Source organism: Crotalus tigris, unplaced genomic scaffold (assembly GCF_016545835.1).
Source record: "Crotalus tigris isolate CLP2741 ecotype Arizona unplaced genomic scaffold, ASM1654583v1 scf7180000024362.2655971311:6658466, whole genome shotgun sequence".
NCBI lineage: Eukaryota > Metazoa > Chordata > Lepidosauria > Squamata > Viperidae > Crotalus > Crotalus tigris.
The window spans coordinates 6,281,856-6,303,885 of NW_024100530.1; the positions used below are offsets into that span (position 1 = coordinate 6,281,856).

At 38.7% G+C, this 22,030-nt stretch overlaps 2 long non-coding RNA genes across 3 annotated transcripts; both read left to right on the forward strand.

The window, feature by feature from the left end:
- The first annotated feature begins 130 nt into the window (after positions 1-130).
- LOC120300918 lies at positions 131-8,329 on the forward strand. Its single transcript, XR_005554779.1, has 3 exons — positions 131-260; positions 5,511-7,365; positions 8,235-8,329. It is a non-coding gene; the product is annotated as an uncharacterized LOC120300918 (long non-coding RNA).
- A 726-nt stretch (positions 8,330-9,055) lies between these two features.
- LOC120300919 lies at positions 9,056-19,664 on the forward strand. 2 transcript variants are annotated; one of them, XR_005554781.1, is made up of 3 exons: positions 9,056-9,253; positions 9,474-11,253; positions 19,390-19,664. It is a non-coding gene; the product is annotated as an uncharacterized LOC120300919 (long non-coding RNA). The 2 variants fall into 2 exon arrangements; XR_005554780.1 differs by lacking the exon at positions 19,390-19,664 and adding an exon at positions 11,372-13,357.
- Positions 19,665-22,030: the final 2,366 nt, after the last annotated feature.

The window sequence follows — 22,030 nt, forward strand, 5'->3', positions numbered from 1 at the left end:
AAGCTGTCAATCAGGAACCAATCAGCTGACTGTCAGCTGGGACCAAAACTTTTTAACTCTTTCTTAACCGAAAGCGCTGCCTCGGGCTCATTGGGGAGGGGGGGGAAGAGATGGGGGGGGAAAGGGGGAAGAAAAAAGGAGAGAGAGAGAGAGAGAGAGAGAGAGAGAGAGAGAGAGAGACTATCCGAAAGCCATTAAATTGGCAAAATACTCTTTGCTAAGACGCTCAACTCTCCAAAAGAAAATGCGATAAAGAATAGGTAAGGGTGCTCTTACGCACCGTCTCTAGCTTTCCTGCGTGCGTTTCGGGGTTTTGTGGTTTTGGAAGGCTGGCGTGAATTTGTGTACTCTACCACGTTTGCAAATGTGGAGTACATATATTCAGGGGGCGGGGGGGGAGGTTAATTGTTCGTTTGTTTGTTTTTTTTAAAAAAAGCTCTCCGCTGTTCCTTATCCTTTCCTTCTAAGAGTGTGAGTCTGTGTGTGTGTGAGAAAGTCAGGCGGCGTGGACGAGCGAGTGCGCGCAGATCCCCCCAAGACTCGGTTTTAACATGTCCTGGAAACAGATCCCATCTGGAGAGTCTTCTTGCTACGGGGATCCAGAAGCGGGGAGTCCCAACCGGTTCTCTAGATACCCCAAAGATAGATCTGCATATAGTTCAGCTTTCTTTTTCTAGAGGGGCGGGGGCGGGCGAAGGGTGCTTCAAACGCACCTAAGCCTTCTGGGTCTAAAGGGAGTGAATTCGGAGTCTTGTCCCGAGCGCAGCTACCAACCGTTCTTTTTGCACTCTTTGCACGCCTCGGAGGCACCCTCTGGGTTTTCCGAGGCCGGGACGCGGCGCCTCCGGGTCAAAGTTAGGGGTTGGGTTTTTTTTTTTTTTTTTTAGCCCTGATCTCCTCTGCCCTCCTCCAGGATCGATGGCTTCGCCAGAGGTCGGAAAGTTAAGGCAAGTGGCTAATGGCTAGCTCTCCTTCCTAGCGCAATCGTTTTACTTTTTTCCTGTGCTTCTTTTAAAGACGGTTCCTAGATTTTAAACCTAAGTTTGAGGTGGCTTTTTCTTGGGGCGGGGGGGGGGAAGGGAAAAGAATTAAAAACGAAGAGGAAGGAAGCCTTGAAGAACTTTTTGCAAACTTCTGTTTTAATGCCAGCCGTGGTCTTGTTGGCAGAAAGCGGACGGTCGGTTCAATTAATTATTATGGAAAGTGTTGCGCGCGCTCTTTCTCGCTTCTCGGCGGCGAGGGCTGCTTTAAAAAAATAAATAAATAAATTAATAGCGAAAATAAAAGAACCGAGTTAAAACAAAATCCAGTTTGCTCGCGTTCCGTTTAAACCTCGACAGCGCCACCTTTCGCCCCAGATCAGTTTCATACTGAACCGCTTCCAATTTTCGAGACAGGAAAAAAAAAAAAATCCGTACTAGAAACGCGTTTAAGGGAGGAGAAAAAAAAAAAGTCAAGAGCCTTTAGCGTCGGCACGACCGTCTGACATTCACTCTTTCGCGTCGGGGACGTATTTTGGGGTTGGATCTAATAACAGGGTGCGTGTTTTACACCGTTTCCTATCAATATAATTTCTCCACTCTTCGGGCACGGGCCTGCAAGTGTATTTCTGTTCTTGTTAGTCTGGATACGTTGTGAAGTTGTGTGTATGTGTGATTCTCCCTCTCTCTAAGATAGAGGGAAACCTTTTAAAACTTCTAGCCTTGATTTCCAACTGACTCCCAGACCACATCGATAGGAATTAAAGTTACTAGTAATTTGGTGATAAATGATATGTCTTTAGTAGGCAAGATTAAGTGTAGTGCTGTAAAGTTGTTTATCTGAAAAGTAATTCTCAGAAATCTGACTCTTGACACTTAGTCATATATTAAACCAGCCTTCTGAACATTGCACCCCAGAACATTGGCTTCAACGATTCCCCCCCCCCTCCAAATTTCCTACTGAAACAGCCTTTGCCTAATTTTAAGGATCTGCTTGTGAAGACTTTGCTTCTCCTAGGACGAGCTTGCCAATAGTCTCAAAATCTCAAGCTGGGAAAGAAAAAAACCAGGACTTTGTATGCCCTGACGTTGCTCAGCCTTGACAGCAAGAATTCATATGATCAAGCTGTCTTAAGGGGTAACAAAGAACAGTTTGAAAGAGGTAGCTGGGCTGATGGGTACATCACACACTGATTTGGGCAGCATCTACTTACTTGCAGATAACAAGAACACTTCACTGGAAACACCAACAGAAAAAAAAAGGTGGTTTCCAGAGTAAATTCCAAACATGGAATTTATGAAAAGGTGAATATGATGCACTCAGTTTGATTTACAATGATAGGGAGGGTGTCAACAGGAACTGTCAGCCTGAACAGTCACCCCTGCCTGTCTTGTACATCCTCCTTGCACTTCGGAGCCTAGCAGAGTAGAATGGTTTCATTTTCAGATGGTGAGGACAAATTAGAGATGTGCCACTACTTTTAGAAGAGTAGAAGTTGCTTTGGGGGGTGGAGACTGGAAGGGGTCCCTTTGACTTAGATGCTTTCCCATTTAAGTATGCTACATGTACAAAACGAGGACTTTTTTCTCACCCCAGTTAGCTCTGAAGGATAAAACAGGGAATGCAAAGCCACATCTGGCTAGCACAATCTGTGCTGAGATATGGCAGTGCAGCGGAGGGCTATAAACACGACTGAGCTCAAACCTCCAAAGGATTAAGACAAATTACTGGAGGTGCGTATTAGCCTTATTAACCTATTACAGATGAGGGAGCTGTCAAATATTGGCTGTTATGTAGCACAAATGGATAGAGGTTTAAAATCAGAAGTCTCCCCCCACCCCTTACTCTGTTCCTCCTGGCAGGATCCTCCTGTAGTATTTAACTGCTCACAATCTGAGCATCTGAACCATTTCCAGGTAAGGCTGGACTTCTCCTGTAGCAACTGAACCTTTTCATATCCATTAGAAGTGTCCAGACCACCAAAGCACCAACAGCTAAATTCCTTCAGCCTGCTCATCCACCCATTTGGGCTTTTGTTTCCATTTACTTGAGATGTGCTGATTCAATCAACTGCCTTTCATGTGCTCTGTACTTTTCAAGCATTTGGTCTTTGGGAGAACACGGGGCTTTTGAAAGCTTCAGTTCAGAACAGTCTCCAAAATATATGTATGCTCACATGCAGATGCACATAAACCCGTACAATAAGCACGGTCAGTGAATTTTGTACAGAGAAGCACCCTCATCTTACACCACTGTTGGTGAGAAATTAAAAAAAAAAAAGCAGCTCTCAAGTGTGTATTTTCATGACTTGCTTGGCTGAGTAAACAAGCAGAAGGAAGACTTGCAAAAGGGGCTAGTAGAAGTCTCGTGAGTTATATTGACTTTGAGTGTCATTTGCTATGACTTAAACAAACTCATCTATCAAGGCCAACACATTAAGTACAGTAACTGCACCTTTTGTTTATCCAGCGCCTTATTTTATGGTGCAGAACTGAGTGGTGTCCACTGAATTTAAGTATGAAAAGCCACCAAATTGATTTCCCAACGCCGAGTGACAAAAGCGGAAGGCATCAACTGCTCTTAGACTACAAAGCTAGATAAATCCTTTTAACAGTGCTTCAGATCCGCTAACAGGGCCACAAATAACAAATCATTGTTAGCAGATTTATGGGAAAGAAATAATAGAATCAGATGAGATAATCTGATAGGGGTAAAATTGCTGAGGAAATGAGTCCTCCTTCACATCCATGTCTATGAAGCAGCCCAGCGATAACAAGAAGTCATTACAAATAGGTGAATTATGATGAGAATAATCGTCCTTGTAATTCAATATTTATTCATTCTTTTTTCTTTAAATAAGTAGCAGATGACCTCAAACAACCCTTTTTGAAAATGATTATATAACACACACACACACACACACACACACACACGTCTTTTATTGAATGCAATTTACTATTTGTTTTACTTTATAGTTTGGTTAATAACTAAATATTTTGTATTCAGTTTTATGCAATACATTAGGCCTGCAAACATATTCCTGCCTGATTAGCATAAATAGTCACTTCATGAATTACTAACAAAGTTGATCTGAAAAATATTGGCGCATTATTTTATTAAGTGGAGCGCAAACATATGTCCAATAAATTCTAGTTTGCTTCTGGCAGGAAAGGATAGACAGAGATCCAGGCAGTTTTATTTCACTGTGGCTAAGTGAGAAAAAACATAAGATGAATTAATCTATGTTTATGAACTTAATTTGTCTTGTCAACCTTTCTGTTTCTATTTAATAAATAGAAATGTCCAGGTCATTTTCCGAATCAGTACAAGAAGAGATAGCATTTAAATACCTCTAGCAATTTCACCTGCTTAATTTCTTTTAAGGATTGCATCATATGGACATAAAATTTGACTTCTTAATTTTGTGGCTAATTCTGTTTCCTGTTTGGGTAAATTAGCAACTTGGTTTGATTTTAGCAGATTGGGTTCAAACTGAATGGAAATCAAGCTAAATATCTATTATAACTTCTTTCCTGAACCAGGATGCCCTCCATTCGGTATGGTGTCAATTGTGCTTAAGTCCCAGTGGAATTCATAAAAATCAAACATGCCTAATGTTTGTGACTCAAATCTAAGCAGATCTGAAGTGTCTACGACGTGGTCTGGAAGTTCCTTATCTCTGGTTTCTAAAGCTTAGCAAATTAAACTGAAGCAAAAAAATTTAATCTCTGAATATATCTAGAAACAGATCCCAGGAATTTCAGGCATGGCTTACTTTTTGCCAGCTGCTTGAAAACAACTTATGTGTCACTAAGCAAAAGTTTCATAAGGTGGAGAGTAGCGTGGGTGTTGAGGGAAGGAAATTCAAACTGACCAATCCGTGTGTACTCTGATTAGACTTCCTCCAATTATCATATAATGTCTCTTTAACTAAGGTGACCAACTTTTTTACAATGAGAAGGAGGACACAAATAAACTGAAGGAAAAAAAGTGAGTCTAATCCATGCGTGTGTGCCGTGTCGTGTTTCGGCAAGAAGTAAACAAAGCCACTTGCGTGCGGCGCTCTCTTGCGCGCGGTGCACTCTCTTAAAACAATTCTCCTGTGCGGAGCGCATGCGTCTCATAATCGCATCTCGCCGCACTGTACCGAGCCTTGACGAATCGTCATGTCAAATACAAATACGTCACATCACACGCAACGGATCGGATCGGCATCGATCGAATACGGAGATTTACAGATTAGTCTTCAAATGTCGAAAAGGAGGACATGTAGGAGGCACTTTTCGAGAGAGGACAGAACTTACAAAAGAAGGACTGTCCTCCCTAAAGGAGGACGGTTGGTCACCTTACTTTAACATAGAACTAAATCCTAAATGAAGTCAGTTTCAGATCAGTAAATTCTTTAATTAGGGAATAGGGAAGGAATGAAGGAAGGAAAGGAGGATTTGATGAAGGTTCCAGTCTAATAGAGTATTTTTCATGATGGGAAAGGGACAGGACCATCGTTAATTTTTCCTTTGCTTTTGCAGTTTGCTGTCATCCCCACCAAAGGCCTCTCTCTATTGGAAGATTAGGAAAGCAGGGCTAAAGAGTGCAGAGAAGAGCAATTGAGACAGATCAACCCCTTTCTTTCAGTGGAAATATTCTGAGCAGTGCTGGGAAATGTTCTTGTTAGTGGAATTCAATCCATTGTCTTTCAAGTCAACAGCAGAGATAAATGTAAGGCAGAGTAGAGTGTGAATATCAAAAAGGATCAGTACTGAATCATAATCAGAAAAATATCCTGTATTTTTTTTCCATTTCTTGCATTTACTGAGTCTGAATCATTTTTATACCTATAAATCTCCAGCTGTTAGAAAACTATGTGTTTTATAATTTCCTTTACAGGCACAGAAACGTCTACCTAAAACAAAAAAACAAATTGTAAACATCATTTCCTTTCTCTTTCTCTCCCTCTCTCTGTCCATTACATCATTTCCAATTTTGTAAATAAAATTTCCCTTAACTTCTTTTGTAGGGGTTTCCACACCTGGGTTATAAAACTTGGGATGATCACTAAATTTTTGAAAAAAAAAAAAAATCTTAACTTTTTGCTTCTATGTAATACTCATTTGGGGGTTTGATGCCTCATCTAATCTTAACTAAATCTTTTGTTAGTGAAGAAAAGTTATATTGTTTTAGTTTTGGGATACATTTTGTTTTAAAATAGGTTTGTTTTCATTCTGAAGTTTTGCTTATGTATTCTATGGAATATGTATTTGTTGCTCACCAAATTCCATTTCAGTTGTTGAATAATTTGTGTTATTTTTATGGAATTTCTGCTTTCTATTTAAAATTAGAAAATGAATGTTCTTGGATGTATTTTTCTTCTAAATAAAACATAAAGGATCATTAATAAAAAGATATCACTAGAACACAATGTAATCAGTCATGCTTGGATTCCTAAATGCCTGCATGTATGTCTGAACTCTGAAAGAAAATGAGGGAGATCAATAAGAAGGCTATTTTGTCTTTTGAACATGGTTAAAAATTATGATTCTAAACATATTCTTGCTAATATGTTATATTCCTGAATTATTGTTTGAGGAAAAATTCAGTAATTGGCAACATTTCTTTATTCTGTGCAAGGAAAACAGCAAATCTGCAAATCAGAATGAAATGGGTAATAGTCTCTGATTGCCAATTCTTATATAACATTTTCTATGTATGAATTTTTAAGACACAGTTTTTATTCTGTGGAATGCCCAGAAGTATGATGGAGTGTGTGTCTTATCAATAAAATAAAATAATATAATATAAAATAAAATAAAATAAAATCACTTCCTTTTTGTAGTCATGCCTGGATGTCTGAATGACTCCTTTGTGCAAATGCTACATTAAAATACAAGTGTTCATTCTACAGAACATCTATAACAAATCTAGCGCTAATTTCAGATCAAAGCTAAGTTTGGGAACAAATGTCAAATTGTAGAATCCACGTAATATATAAATTCACAATATGTAAACTGTAGATTACAGAAGAGCTTATCTTAGATATCACAGGTAAACATCAGGAATAAATATGCTATGAACAATTAGAATTAGAACACTTCTCCTTGTATGAATGTAAGAATGGAAAATGGGAATCTGCAGGTAAGTGAAATGAAAAATGCCTTTAATCCTGTCCTGTTTAACACAATTTTATCACACTCTAGACAATGCTGTTCACTTTGGATATATCTATATTGACCAAATTTCATAATCTGCTTCCATATGCTAGAGCCTTGAAATTTCAGCAGGCAACTGAATGCATATAAACTCAAGGATTTATCAGCCAAAGATGCAGTTTCAGCACCCTGTTTTACTTCCTGTTAGGACTAAATATAAGGAGCATAACATGAACAGGTAAGATTTTTATTTAAATAAAAAAGAAAAGAAATATCAGCACTGTATTGAAATTTGTTTTCCAACTTCCCCCAATTTTTCTTCTCTTTAGAAATAGTTTTTGTTTCTATCCCTAATTTCCATAGCGCTTTACAACATAACCAGCCTGCAGGGGTTGCCAAACTACAACTCCTAGAACCACAAATGTCTGGTAGAAGCCATGATGACATCATGCGCATCATGATGTCATTGTACAAATGACATGACAAAAGGTTGCAAATGATGTTCAGAACATAATTTGTATTAGCCATGCTGGCTTGGTTTGTGGGCCAAGAAACACATATGAAATTACTTCTAAACAATTTCTTTCACATTGACCACCCATCTTATCACAAGATAACTCTGGGCTGTTTACAATATTAAAAAGGTAAAATTTTACAAAACCTTTACCTATTTAGAACTTGCTCCTTGCCTATAGACAAAATTTTTACCAAACTAAAGAGCCTACTTGCATCATTCAAGAAAATTTCTAGGGTGGAACTGTCTTAATTCTCTGTCTCCCAACCAACTGCTGTATCTAAGCTTCGTCTCTTTATATTCTGGAATGCAAACCTTCTGGGGAATCCAGACTACAATCCACTACAGTGATATTTGAATAACCGTAGTTTTCGATATTTGGACCACCAGAGTTTTCAGTCAGTCAAGTCTATCTTCCTACTTACCGACCTACCTACCTGGACCACCAGAGTTTTCTGTATGTAAGTCAGTCTGTCTGTCTGTAAGACTGTCTGTCTGTCTATCTATCATCTGTCTATCTTTATTTGGTGTGTGTCTTTTAATACCATGTTCTATTATGGCAAGTTGGTGAAATTTTTAGTTTTCTGTTACAGACTGCTCCATCACTGCAGTTTCTGAGATTCCCTGCATTTCCTGATGTGAAAAAGTTCCCTAGGAAGTGGACAAGCGGGAGGAGGATTTAAAAAAGGCAAGATGAGATTTGTGGCATCTAGTGAAATTGCTCTTTTTTGACTTGTGTCCATAGTGCAGGGTCAGGATTGACTTCTCAAAGCCATATCTGCCATTTCAATAGTTTTTATCACCTCTTGGTCTTTGCTGCTGCTAGAAGGAATTTTCCCCCTGGGAATTTCCCTTGCCATTGATTGGAAGTATAGGAAGCCAGGAGGCCAATGACCACAGATAGAAGGTTATGCATTGCAAGTGAGAACACTGTACCACACTTCCTGAACATCAAGTCTCTATGGTAGAAGGCAGAACATTGAGTCCCACCCTTGAGAATGAAACCCCCCCCCCAAAAGAGCTCCCCATTTTCAGGGCAGGAGGGGAAGGGAAGTTCAATAGCAATTTTATTTTCCATGAAATGGAATGAAAATGAGGAAAAAGGGCAGAAAGAATGGATGGCGTAGTGGTGAGCTTTGCTTTATGGTAAAGGGGGATATTTCTTTCACTGCATGGAGAGTCATTTGAATCAACACCCAGTTCCTGCAAAGCCATATTCTTGGTATTGGCAGGACACTCCAAACGGCTGTCCCTTCCTTAATAAGGGAAATAAACAGCCTTGTGTATTTTCCTTCTGTCGCTTTGACAAAGTGAACTCCACATCCAGCAGTTGTCCTGAGTCTGATCTTTGGGTCAGAAGGACACGAGTTTTAATGGCCCTGGTGTTCCTTTTTTTTTCTTCTTCCCCAGATCCAACTGGGATGATTCACAGGCTTTTATCTTCCCGGTCACCTGTTTGGGGAACAATGGAACGATCAGGAGATCATCGTCTTCATGAGCTTCGGATGGGAAGCGGCAGCTTGACAGGCAATAGCACTTCCTCCCAGGTGGAAGAGTTCTGGAATTGTTTTCATGACTGCATCCAGGAGGTTGGCTGGTTCCCTGCGGAAATGTACGTGAGTAACATATAAAGGTGGGCCAGCAGAGGACTACTGAGAACTTGACCCAAGTTGAGGCATGAAAGGAGGCTCTGCTGTGCGGGCCAGAGATTATGTTATGTGCTTTATCATGGCATCACTTTTGGATGGGGGATGGGTCTGCAGAACATTTTTGCTTTAATTGGGTGACTTAATTGGAAGCCTAAAGCGATTGGTGTCCTTTGTCTCTCATAGGAAATTGCGCTTCTGATACCTGGCCAGTTGCTACTGAATTCTGATGGTACAATTGTAGGGATCGACGGTGAGCCTCTCAAAGCAGCTATGCCATCCTAGAAGGCCCAATATGATTTAGAAGACAGCTAGAAATCTCTCTGCATATTTTTAAATTCAAGTGATGGTAACACCTACACATCAGGAAGAAATGGAGGCAGAAAGAGAAGCAAACCTTGCTGAAATCTTCTTGAAGTAAAGGAATCTCTTAGGGAGTACGAGTGGAGAGTAATGCAGGGGTGTAGAAATGCATTTTGGGTTTGTCATTTGACTATCTCTTTTGGGCATAGAGCTAAATGGGTTTAAGAACAAATCTTGCTGTTTCTGAGGCACCCATTTTATCCCTTAAAACAGAACTCTTCAAACTTGGCCCTTTTATGACTTGTGGACTTCAACTCCCAGAATTCCTCAACCAGTGTTAAGTGAGTTTTCCTCCATTTTACAACCCGTCTTGCCATAGATGTTAAGTGAATCTGGCTTCCCCATTGACCAAAGGACTTCAAACATTATGATGTGTAGAGGTTGCGTCTTTAAAAATAAGTTCATTGTAAACTTTCCTATTTCCTTAATGAAGGATTGGCTGCTGAGTACAATTCAAATCCCTGTTTATTACCTATATATCCCTTCTTGGCTTAAAGCCTGGTTATTTAAGGGATTGCCCATGTTTTATGGTGTCTCCTCATCCAATATCATCCAATCTAGTGGATGTGCTGTGTGTGTGTGTGTGTCATTGTTGACTCTTGACAACAATGGATAAGTCCCTGCAGTTTTTAGATGTGGTTTGCCATTGCCTCCTTCCTAGGACTGAGACAGAGTGACTGGCCCAGCTGGCTCTGTGCCTAAGGTGCAATTAGAACTCACAATCTAGTCTGATACCCTGAAACACTACATGAAACTAGCTCTCACAGATAGTAACAGGAAGATTTTAAAGAAACTAAATAGAATTACAGTGTTTTGGAATAGTGACGAGAGAGAGAGGTTTCAGAATGAAAAATGGAACCCTTGAACGTATTTTCTTATATACCATAAGTGGAAAAAGAGATTGGCTCATAAATTATTCTTCACCTAGAAAGCATCACATTTACAAGTTCTAATTTGATTCCACGTGTTTGGAGGAAAAAGGGCAAAATACTGTATGCATCAAAATGTGATATATGAATCTCTATTAAAATGATGTTAAATTATATTATGTGTCATTTTCAATACGTAATAATTAAAAATGTACTCAGGAAAAAAAAGAGAGGAGAAAGACAAGTTGGGAAACACCCATGCAATATTTCTTAACCTCCCTCCTTCCAGCCTAACGTAGCACAGCAAATTCTCTCATTAAATACTTGATGAAGAAAGGAAGTAATTAAAGACAAAAGTGGAAGGCCTGGGGGTCCGCTTCATTTTTGCTTCAGAACAGAAGTCTCTTTCAGAAAAGATAAATCTGAGTTTCAGCAATAATATCCTTCATTTTAGAAAATATTTTTAAAGCAAAGCCAAAGCCATAGGAAATTATAATTTGCACAGCGTCTTGGATCTGGTTACCGTACAAATGTGTATTAAGACATGAATCTAGCTCTTGTCTATAACTCTTTAAAGCAGCTGTATCTTCTCTCAAGATTGCATGGCTGCATTCACAGCCCTGAGCTACTCTGAAGCACCTTTCTGAAACCGAATCTTGAAATGGTGCAGCCATATCCATGGACTGCCTGAAGGATATCAAAGGGCCTTTTATGAAGCAATCAAGTGTATACAGGTAATTTTCGACTTAATGACCACAATTGGAAGCAGAAGTTTAGGGTTATTACATGAGTTATGCTGGAAGTTTTGTACTTTGAGTTGTACTTAAAAGTTTTGCACTTTTGTACTTTCAGACTTGCAAGATTGATGTCAGCCCTCCCAGGTTAAGCAGACAGGAATCACGATGAGACAAAATAATTCTACTGTATTGTAAAACTACATTAACAGAATCTTGCGAATCTGAAAGTACAAACTTACTGCTTACAGTTTGATAATTGTGGCACGGGAGGGGGGGGGAATCCTTCCTAAGTTTTTTTCCTTTGACATTAAGCCACTGGGGGCTCCTGCCTCTGTTTTCTGATTGTTTAGGCAGACTCTCTTCTCTTCTTTCTCCAAAGTCATCTACACATTCCATTACAGGTGAGAATTCAACCATGTGACCATAGTGATTTTTTTTTTTTTACTCCCCCTCGCCTTTCCCTGTGTAGACGTTGCTTCTCCTCCTTTTAGAAGTTTGTTGACTTGTTGAATAGATGTTAGGATTCTAAAGGAAATACATCACTGATTTCAAGGGCTATTTTCTAAGCCCTACCAAAACAGACTTTGCCCCAGTCTAGTTAGCAGCTCTTTTCTCTTAACTATGCACAGAGAAAAAAATCTACCTATGAAAGATACATTCTACAAACAGAGAAGATTTCTTAGGATCTGCCTTTCTGACTTCAACTAGCAAATCAGTTTAGACAGATTGGGCAACTGCTGCACATGCACGGAATTGTTTTCTTTTTATACTTTCCAACTGAACAGAATGTCGGAAATAAATTATGCAAAGATTCTTATTATGTAATTTTTTTTTTGCTTTACACCTTTTCTTTATTTTTCTGTTTTTTTAAAAAAAGTCTGTTCTATTTAATTAAATGAAGAGAAAAAAAAGGGTGTTTAAGAACTTTGTCCATCTGTTTGACTTTCAGAGGATAGCTGTCCAAAAATGAAACCAAATTAGATCAAACTTTACAAATATGTTAGATCAGGTTCAAGGTTGTAAGCAAAAAATAATAAAATAAAATAAAAATCCCCAGAGTATTTCTTCATTCTAAATCTGTCCCCTTTTCTCCCTGATCATGTGATCAACAGAGGAACCAATTTTAAGAAGTAAGAACAAATTCTGGAATACATTCTTTTCTTGTTTGTTTAAATCACCTAATTGATTTAACCTGACCATCCAAATCAGATTGGATAATTTTTCCAAAGTGAATCAAAACTCCAAATTTTGCTCGACTCCTACTCTCTTAATATTTATAGATTATAAAGATTTCATGTCAGAGATATTTACATTTAAAAAAAACATCTCTGAGAGAAATTTATTGCAGATGGAATAATGGGAATAATTTCGTTAAAACAATTTTTCAGGGAATGCAAGTTAAAAAAAAATGATGCTCATTATAGCGAAGCGTGTACAAAAGCTTCTTACATTAGGGAAAGCTGTGAGAGAAAACAGATGGAGATATTTTAAATGAATTTTTAACAACCTGTTTCAGAAAAGACAGCCGAAATAGTGCCTTAATAAGGTAGAGAGCACAATTATTTGGCTTTACCTTGATTCACACATTTTTACTGAATATGACACAGGGTGACAGAAAGGTTTCCAATAGGCCATTCTTCCATGTGAACAGGGGATAAAATTATTAAAAAGACCTGCCAACAAGGAAGAAGGGGGGATTACTCAGGCCCCACCCATAGAATATATCAGAAGTCTAGCTTAGCACTGAAGTGGGTCAGATAAATAGTTGGAAAAAAATCTATTATTTCATTCAAGGCAGTCAAACTAATAAGCTAAAATATAAATAAAACAAAATCAAAATTCTTGCATCCTCCCCACACTTCCCTTTTCCTGGGCTATTGATTTTAGTGGACAAAATGCAATAAAAGGAAACATACAGATATATATATTTTAGACCCTTTTCTCCTTTGTTCATTTCCTAGGGAGCTTTTTCACATCTGGAAATGTAGGCAATTTGAGAAACTATGATGATGGAAGAGTCTGTGACAGTAAAATAAAAACTGCCAGCATATTTCATCAATTTGCCATCACTGAACATGCTTTGAAGACTTACATATTGGCACACACCAAATCAAGATAGATAGATAGATAGATAGATAGATAGATAGATAGATAGATAGATAGATAGATAGATAGATAGATAGACAGACAGATACTCTAGATGATGGATAGATAGACAGATGGATGGATAGATAGATAGATAGATAGATAGATAGATAGATAGATAGATAGATAGATAGATGATAGATGATAGATAGATAGATACGATAGATACGATAGACAGGAAGATTAGATAGACAGACAGATAGATACTCTAGATGATAGATAGATAGATAGATAGATAGATGGATGGATGGATGGATAGATAGATAGATAGATAGATGATAGATGATAGATAGATGATAGATAGATACGATAGATATGATAGACAGGCAGATTAGATAGACAGACAGATAGATACTCTAGATAGATAGATAGATAGATAGATAGATAGATAGATAGATAGATAGATAGATAGATAGATAGATACGATGGACAGACAGATTAGATAGATAGACAGACAGCTATGGGATGATGTGAGTAGTAGTGTGCAACACTCCTGAATTCTTAAAAAGACTCTCTTAGAGAAATAGTGACATAACTCTTAGTAAGAACAAGGGTAAGATTAACACAATTATGGAGTGTTGTCATAATCTTTGTGTTCAGTGTCTGCTTAAATAGCAAGATGAGGACAACCAGAAGGAATAATTGTTGGGTTGATGTTCTTTCAAATGTCTCAACTGAGCCACAGCAATGAAAGCTTCAGAAGAAATGATTATATTTCCATCCTCTCAGAAATCTTCGTATCGTTTTAACACCACAGATAAATATCACAATTTAGATTTAGAAGAGAGGTGAAAAAACAAAGATTCCATTTTCCATTGCCACCCAGAAAATAGAAAAATGTGAGTTGGCATTTTTTTTTTTTTTTTTTGGCTAGAAAGTTTCTTCCTCCTGTGACAGAGTCAAGGGCCAGAAAGTCAATGATTTCCCAGAATTACATGGATAACGTATAATAAGAAAGGTAAAGGTTGACCCATTGAGATGTTCAGATAACCTATTCTGGTCATTTTCAATAATATGTAACATGCAATTCTTAGGCTAGGAAAAGCTAACTAAATATTACATTCCCTAATTGCAATAATTAATGGGTGGAAAGGTTTTTCTAGGATACATTGGTAATCTGTTCCAGGGAAGGGTTTGCCACGAAAATAAAGATAAAAAGACTAAAATACGGTTTGAGATGGGAGAGGAAAATCTTTAAACCGAACCACCAGATTCGTTCCGTGCATTGAATCCAGTGCCTTGAAACTGGCGGATGCAGATACTTGCATCAAATCAGTCTGAATTTTCTACTCACATTGAATTATTGAAATGACGATTCAAGTCAAATCTTTGATTGTTTTTTATTTGCTTCTTTAATTGGCCACTAATATTTCATAGTGTAATCATGGGTACTCTGAGAAGAGTGCAAGAATAAAAAAAGCACGGAAGGCAGGATAAGAAGTAATGGATGGAAGCTTATCAAAGAGAGATCCAACCTAGAATTAAAGGAGAAATTTTCTGACACTGAAAACAAATCATCAGTGGAACAGCTTGCCTCTAGAAGTTGTGGGTGCTGGACATTATGAAGAAAAGATTGGAGAGCCATTTGTCCAGAGTGGTGTAGCACTCCAGTGCTTGAGCAGGAAAATTGGACTGGAAAACATGCAAGATCCCTCCCAACTCTGTTATTCTGTCATCTGATGGCCACAGATTGCCCAAATTGGTCTAGGAGTCAACTAGAAAGCTGTGTGTTGAAAATTAGAAAAGGAACCATTCTAAGCATAAAATACCCTGGTGTTGCTTTGGTGCTGGATTCTACTGTATCTGACTGTGGGATGCCGCAATCAGTTGTAAATGTGAACTAGTTGCCAAATGCCTGAAATGCAGTCATGTGACTGCAGGGGGAGAAGCATGACATTTTACAACTACCAGAAGTTCATTGTAACTCTGAACTACCAGTTGTAAATTAAGGGCTATCTGTACTTGTCAGGGACTCCTCAAAGCAGCCTTGTCTTTGCTGGGAATCAAATGACTGCCTCACCACTGCTGTGAAATCCTGGGAAAATATATGTTAGGATTAAGGTGCTCCAGACAGATGCTATGCCCAAAATCCAGTTTAGCCCTTTGAATTCAGATCTCTGCAAAACCCTAGTAATCAAGAGTTTAAAAGAAAGTCAAAAGCAAAGGCCATCCTATTGGGAATAATAGGAAGTAAAAGCCAACACATCTGGAGTATCAGAATGATGGCAAATTCAGATGAAATACGAGCATGTGCCATCCTTCTCAGAAATAGATAGTACTCCAGCAAATCAAATAAAAACAAAATTATGCCAGAAATATCTGGGGGACAATGTTAAGCAAATAGCATATCACCACTGTTTTAACAATCTCCAGACTTAATCAGCTCTATCTGTACCACTCTAAGTGCAGCAAGTGCCAATTCTTGCAAAGGCCAATTACACCATGGAGGTAATTGGCTGGGCATGTTTTGAGTAAATAGTTAACTCCGCTCACTTGGAAGAAACGTTTATTGAAAAGTTTGCCTGCACATACAAATGCAAATGATATGTGAATGCCTGCCTTTCAAACAGGAGGGTAGACAAATGCTTGTCATTAGAAACATTTCCGTGCATTTATATTAGGCTGTCCTCTAAAAGACTTTTCAGACAAATATGTCATCAAGATATTCAAAACCATGTAATCTTATCCCAAGTTTCATCTATCAGCGGCACAGATTCAATCTCTCACAGCTGTGTGTGTCAGAATACGCAGGCAGATTAGCCAGCTGATAGCGCAACAAGGAGGGAGGAGTGGGTGACAGGGAAGAAGCTCGTCTTTAACCCAATGAGAAATGCAATAGGAAGGAAGGAAGGAAGGAAGGAAGGAAGGAAGGAAGGAAGGAAGGAAGGAAGGAAGGAAGGATTCTAAATAGGACAGATGCAGTCACACAACTCATGTCACTTCTTGGTTATTTCATTGTGCAGAATTTTAAAAAAAGGAAACAAAGGAAGCCTCTGACTGGCTATCCCTGAGCTAGAAGCTTTTATAGAAGTCAACGAGGAACTTCTGACTTTCTCTGCATTTACTACTGTGGAAAGGTTTTGCCATTCAACTCTGGGATGGCAGGGCAATAGTTCTGTTGTTTGCTTGGCGAACCAGGCAGTAATTGTTCTCTGCAAAGATTACAGCTGGTTCAGGAAATATTGGCAGGATTGTTTACAAGCCACGATTTACAACATGAGCTACCAGGTCACTCTGTCTGGATCAATGACTATTCAAGAAAAGCATGGCTTAGTACAGTGATGGCGAACCTTTTAGAGACCGAGTGCCCAAACTGCAACCCAAAACCCACTTATGCATTGTCGGGTGCCGGGTGGGTGTGGCCCATTGGGTGGGCGTGGCTGCGGTGGTAATGGTAGACTGGGTGGGACTAAAAAGTTCAATCCATCAATTCCAACTTTGTGAGATCTTTTTTTTTTTCCCACAAGAAGTTGAAATTGGCTCATTGATTGAACCTTTTTTAGTTTTTTGCACATGGTGGCAGAGGCCTAAAGCGAAAAGGTTTTATAAAACCCAGGTGAAGGCCTAGGACTGGGGCGACGGCGCGCGTGCCCATAGAGAGGGCTCTGAGTGCCGCCTCTGGCACCCGTGCCATAGATTCGCCACCACTAGCTTAGTATATTGTGGGAATTCTTCCCCTATCACTTGTAAAATAGAGTTTGTCTATGGATTCATATGATGGGTGAATCCAGTCGTTGTGGCTTGTTCAATGAGTCACAGTTGGAAGTTATTATGGCTTAATGCAAGAGAGAATCCATCCAACTGTGATCTCCTTGTAGAGTTATTCAACGAGTCTTTGCAGAATTTGTAGCTCTTCCCATTTTTGTTGTGTGCTGGAAAAAAAATCACTTCTAAAAACATTCCTTACTCCTTCTGGTGTGAAAGTAGCTTAATGAAGTTCTAATCTTTACATGCATAACTTTTTATATAATTGCCAAAGAAAGCATCCTGCTTATAAGTACAGGAGATGAGATTTTAATCCACAGAAAATTGTTGTGAAATGTTTCAGCCATTTAAGGGTTCAACAGGCACTGATATTTAGATAAGTCAATGTCCACCAATTCATAAATCCCTTATTTCATTTTGAATACACGCTTTTCTCAAGAAGATTTTTCCAATGGAATTAGGGAACTGAGGAGGTCTCATTCCTTATGCTATCTCATAGGGAGGTGTCATATCAAGTTGAACACAATCAGTGGAAAGCTAAAGAGAATTGACAAACCCCCATCAGTCAATTACAAAAGGCAGCTTTAATTGGAACATCTTAAATCCTGTGATGATATGATGATACCTTTAATACCACGAAAGAACCAAATATATATCATCTCCTTCCGTAAATGAAGAAGTTGGGATGCCCGAATCCCCAGAGCCTCATGGATAATCTGAGTTTGGAAACTCTTTTTCAACTCAATTTTCCTTGTGGGGTTATCAAGAGAATGAAATGAGGTGGTGGTGAAAAAAAAGAGTCTTGTGGTCACATGTGAAAAAAAAAAATCCCAACAAGTCTACCCTGAATTTCTATATGTGATTAGATTGCAACCTAAGCAAACTAAACATGCTTAGAAGTGTGTTATAAACGTAGTAAATGAGTGTGTGAGAGAGAATCATCACACACCACACACAAACAAACATAGTATATAAAACAAACTGTAATTCTGGTGGATCTCCCTCTCCCCTCTGCAAAACACAACAGATTTTGGAAAGAATTACATCCAGAGACTGTGTGCATGCTTCTTTCTTTCTTTCTTTCTTTCTTTCTTTCTTTCTTTCTTTCTTTCTTTCTTTCTTTCTTTCTTTCTTTCTTTCTTTTATTTTTTATTTTTTTAAAAAAACTCTTTAAAAGTATTTCATTCAAATGCTTTGTGTGTAACCTGGTTTAGAAGAGGTTTTCTATCATGCTGAAAAGAGAGAAGAGGGTGGGGAAAGAGGGAAGATAGACGCTACGTGATAGAACAAGAGCCTGCAAATTCCTTTTTTCCACAGAGATGTTCTCTTTGCGCATAGCTTCAGAATGCACGGATGGGATTCTGACGGTCAGCCAAGGTCCGTCAGGTCAAATATCTACTTTTTGAAAAGGCCCTTGAGCACAAAATGCTGTAAAGAACCATTAATGTCTATCAGGAAATAGGCCATTAAAAAGGGAGAGAGAGGAGAGGGAGAGAGAGAGACACACACAGAGAAATGGCATGTCCAAATATTTATTTGTTGGTTAGGCCATAATGACTCCAGAACAGCTGTTAACTTCTGCACAAATCCAAGTTAGATTTATATAGCTAAAATATTTAAAAGCAGAGGTGCCAAGATCAAACCCAGATTCTGCAAAAGGCATCAATAGATAATCAGGATGCTTTCTTTTCTCTTCTTGGGATTTTTAAGAAGGGCCAAACTCTGTGTTCAGTTAATTGCATGCTTTATAGCTGAGCGCCAAAAGCTATGCTGGGCAACCCTGTTGTTTTATATTATATGGGGTGAATACCTGGATAGAACTATTGATGAGGATTCAAAGATTGTATGCTGGGTGGAAAGTTTAAAAAATGCTGGAAGTAGCTAATGATTGACATGAAAATGACACTGGTGTCTCCATGTAGTTGTTGAGCTAGTGGTCTCCATGATCACTGCTGGGCCACTGTTTCTCAGGGACAGCAATGCATGATATTGTTTTCTGCCTGCCCCCAGAATGAGGGAAAGGTAACTTCTGCCCATCATCTCCTCCTTTTCCTCCTCCTCCTCCTCCTCCTCCTCCTCCTCCTCCTCCTCCTCCTCCCTCTCCCTCTCCCTCTCCCCCCCTTGGTGGGCTGACCCTGATTTTACACATCATGCTGAACCATGTATCATAGTTTATAAGCCACAGTACCTGGTCCCATACTCAACTAATGAAGCAAAGCATGACTTTATGTTGTTAGGAGCCCTAAACAATAGCCATTACTGTTTCTTCCTTTTTTTACTTAGCGTTTTCATCATTTGGTGGTATTATTGGATGGAGCAGAACACAAATTAACCTTTGAAGTTCAAAAGTCAGAGCAAGCATCGTGGGGCGCTTTTTCCATCTCTCTCCTAATCTTTGAATTATTCAGTCAGAATGTCTGGAGTCAAGGATTTTAGGCCCACCTTATCTTTGAATTTCCTGGCTTTTGTTCCCCAAGAGCATGACAATTGTCAGATTCTTAGCAGTGTAAGGATGCTCACATTTCCTTGAAATTTATTAAAAACAAAAAACAAAACCACACAGCTTCTTGGGAAATTAATCTGACACACCTTTGTTTATCTTTGCTTTACATGGTTTCTTTTTGTGATTTTATAATTACATGCTTGTCACAGGAAAAGACAGAATGTGTTTTATTAACATTCTCAACAATTCATAAATAATGTTAATATGGGCATTTTGATGGACGTTGCCTACCCACCCCCTCTGTGATTCACAGGTGAAAAATGAAATTCAAAGCACTGTAAGGTTCATATTGTATTGCCCCTCCACTAATGGTCAAATTACCATAACCATTTTCTTGCCATAAAATGTGGCAGCGTCCTGTGTTCCTGCAACCCAACCTGCTGTTGACTTTTTTCAAGATGTTCCACACTATTATCTTCCTCGTTTTCCATCATCACGCCAAACATTTGGCAGTTGCTGAAAAATGCTTTGTGCTCATTTGGGGAGTATGTTTTTCCCTGCCAACCCCCTACAGTGTTCCTATTTTGGCAAAGCCTTCAAGCATGCTTATGTCTCCCTCTCTTCGTGCTATCCATTATTTTAATTATGCAGCAGGCAGTTGATCCTTTGGCGTTCCCAGATTCTGGACATCTGATGAAACAAATTCCGAATCGTAAAACTTAAATAGACAGATCAGTCTTTCAAATATTCCTTTGGTGTTACAAATGGCTTAACGGGGCCACTCCCTCTGGACATTTCTGCTACAAGTGTGGTTAACTCTTCTCTAGATGTTGCTCAACTTCAACATCTAGTCTCTCTGTGAAGCACACTCGAAGGCGTATTCGGTAACATGTGGGGGGTCATAGGTTTGCCCACTTCTGTTCTAATATAGGATGACCAGATAACTGAAAATATAAATAAGGACAAGGCCAATTGCAGAGGTGGACAAACAGGGGAAAAGGAGTACACACTAATTGTTTCACCTTTTTGGTGTATGCAATAAGAATGCCAGTAAAAAAGCTGCAAAAGGGAAGAGAAAAAAGGAAAGAAGGAGGGGAGGAGAAGAGAAGAGAATCTAGGCCTACGTATATATAAAATTACTTTTTCCAGGATTAGAAAGACGGATTTTTCAATCACAGGAATGTGCTAGAGCACTTTAGGAGGCAAAAACCTTCAGCATTATCCACCTAACTGATGAAGGTCTTGTCAATTTCAGGCAGCATCACAAGTCAACAGGAGGGCACTAACCAGCTAATTAAAGTTACAGAGTTAAACCTATTATCTTGTAGGTAGAGCTTATTAGAAAAGTGCTAGGAGAAAAGGAAAAAAGAATACTTAAAAAGTCAACAATATTTGATTTAAGTATATGCCTGCCAGACAGGGACATAGAAAGCAGGAGATCATAGTTTTAAGTCCGGTCTTAGCCATGAAAATTTGCTGGGTGAGTTTGAGCTAGTCACATCTCTCAGCCTATCCCACATGGTTGTTGTTGTGGGAAAACAGGAGGATGAAGAAGTGTTGGATATGTTTGCTTCCTTGAGTTATTTGTAAAAATAATAAAAACGGAGTACAAATAATAAAGACATAACAGCAGGCAACCTGTTCTAATATCACTGTGATACTCACTTGGGACCTTTGTAGGTATAATAAATTATCCATTTTGATGGTAAGTGCACGAATCTGCACATTACAGGACCAAAATGTTGGTTGGTCTAGTCTAGAACTTCTAAGTTATGTTCTCAAGAATTGATCAACCTGTACCCAGACATTATTAAACTGCACCTCTGAAGAGACCCAGATGGTTTACTGGATTGTTGTTACAAAGATTCTGAGGATGAACACTTTCCAAAATGCAATGAACTCTGTTTTACAGAGGGAAAAGATGCTGTATAGCTGGAGAGTAGCTAATGTAGTATTCATACCTAAAAAGGGCCAAGATTTGATTTCAACAAGAAACTATCGGGTGATATCATTAATGAATAATGAGTATAAGTTGTTTACAATGATTTTGGCTGAAAGGTTCCAAATAATTTTTGCAAGAATTTATTCATGAAGAATCAATGTGGGTTTTTACCTTGAAGACAGTTAAGGGATAAATAGAAATGTGCTGAATATTTTGAAATATTTGGAGCAACATTATGAAAAGCAAACTGCACAGATTTTCATAGATGCAGAGAAGGCCTAGTATGTTTGGATTTTTTTTTTAAAAAAAGAAAAGCAATTAGTGTTGCAATTAGTGTTTTCTTCACTGTCCTGCTCACATGGATTTTAGAACCCAATTTATTAGTTTCCCAGGTCAGATGATACATTAATATGATTTGCCCAACAGTTAGTCTAATTTATTTAATTTTTATAACATTCTGACTTCCAGAGGAACCAGAAAGTATACAAAACAATAAAAAATACCCCATAAAAGAATGAAACAGTCACCAATCCAAAATC